Genomic DNA, 2,122 nt, shown 5'->3' on the forward strand with positions numbered 1-2,122 from the left:
GAGCACGAGTCAGAGCAAACAGCTCAGCCTTCTGGGCGGAGTCAGATGCTTCAAAAGAAGCTTGCTGAACAATTTCACTGTCTGTCACTATCGCATAGCAAGAATATCGTTTCCCTGCTGGATCTACAAAAGAGTTTCCATCCTCATAAAATTGCTTCGGGCTAGAGGGGGTATTGTGGAATGGATGGGAGAGTCTGTCCTTCTTTCACTGTGATCCGGACGGGCTAGAGGGGGTATTGCAGAATGGATGGGAGAGTCTGTCCTTCTTTCACAGTGATCTGGATAGGGGGACAGTTGGTGCGACCGACTTCATGGCCTGAATTTGCTCAGAGATGTGGTACAGCATCTTGGGATCGGTCAATATTAAAAGAATGTCTTACCAGATGTCCCGCCTTCACCTCAGACTCCTTCCAGTATCGGAGTTGGACCACAGCCAGGTCTTGCCAGTCTACCTCGGTGCTGGAGGCTTGTTTCAGCAAGGTGTAGGCAATGAAATCTGGGCTCTTTGGCTTGAACCCAGGGCAAACACTAACAGCGGTATGGGGAACCACCAGTTCTGTCTGTCGCCAAAGGAAATCCGGAAATTCGGCCAGTAATGCACTGCCCACTTCTCCTTTAACCTCTCCAATCACCATGACTGGGAACTTCTGTCCCTCGAGGGGTGCATAACATTGGCTTTCCTCAGCTGAGCACCCCGTAGGGTCATAGCACAGAGTCACGTAGGGGTCGACCACTGGCAGAAGGGGTTCAAATGCAGTGGAGTCCAGATTAGGTGCCCACAACAAGGGGGGTCGGAAATTGGGGAAGCTGTCAGTTGTTCACCTGTCACAGGGTGACACCATTGCCTGTGCAGGGAATCTCGACTTCCAACAGACAGAGCAAGTCTCACCCTGCTGGATTACACCCCCGACTGCGGGGTGCTGACTGTAAATGAAACCTCACAATGGTTCCCGTGGAATTCCACCTCCAGTGGCTGGTTATGTGAATACGTACATTCCATGCCTTCAAACCCAGACAGAGTGAATGTTGCGTCTGAGAACTGCAATCCCTTTTCCGATACTATTTCCCGATTGAGAGTGGTTGTAGGTGCCCCCATATGAATCATATACGGAACTGGAATAGCAGCAACTGTCAATATTACATTGGGCTCTTCCTGAGGTGTGGTACTCACGGTAGGAAGCATCCTTGCTTGTCAATTTCTAAATGGTTTGTTGTCCCCACCTGTCCCGTGGAAGGTGGTTGTTCCCATTTCTGTTCCGCAGATATAGCCTGCTCACATCCTTCTTCCCACTGAACATATTCACCTTTAATATTCTTTTCATATCTTTTTATTATTATTATTATTCAAAAATAGCACAAGAGCATTGAAGTAACAACACTTACAATGCCTCATAAAAGAGGAAATTATCTTAAGGATTGAAAATTTTGTAAATTAAAAGAAAGAAAAGTGAGGGGGAAAAAAAGAAACCCATTGGAGGTACAACCCCGGAGCCGTGCGTCATACAAAAAGCTTCTAAAAATAAACATCAAACCGCCAAAAAGAAAGAAAAGATATATCAAAAAAATTTACATTTAGATCGTGGAGGAAATCTATCAGTTAACTGAAATGATAATAATGAACAGATGAGCCCCATCTGTTCTCAAAATCAAATAAAAGTACAAAGGTTCGACTTCTAATTTTCTCCAAGACACAGCATCACCTGAGAGAGCCATTGTGACAAAGTAGGAGCTGATATATCCTTCCATTTCAACAAGGTGGCCCTCCTAGCTGTCAATGTAACAAACACCATGGATATTTTGAGGAATTATTCCAAAAAGCATAGTCAATTTATTAGGTTGTAAGTTGATTCTGAGTGCTTTAGAAATTGTCGAAAAGACTGACTTCCAAAACTGATTTAATATTGAACTTCACCAGAACACATGTGTCAGTGTGGCTATCTCATTTTTACATCTATCCCAATACTTGTCAACATTGGGAAATATTTTCGGAAGTCTCTCCTTCGTCAAATGGTAATAATGGACAATTTTAAATTGAATCAGTGAATGACTAGCACAGATCGAAGAAGAGTTAACCAGCTTCAGAATCCATGTCCAATTCTGCCATATAAAAGAGAAATTGAGT

Source organism: Hypanus sabinus, unplaced genomic scaffold, assembly GCF_030144855.1.
Source record: "Hypanus sabinus isolate sHypSab1 unplaced genomic scaffold, sHypSab1.hap1 scaffold_944, whole genome shotgun sequence".
Lineage (NCBI taxonomy): Eukaryota > Metazoa > Chordata > Chondrichthyes > Myliobatiformes > Dasyatidae > Hypanus > Hypanus sabinus.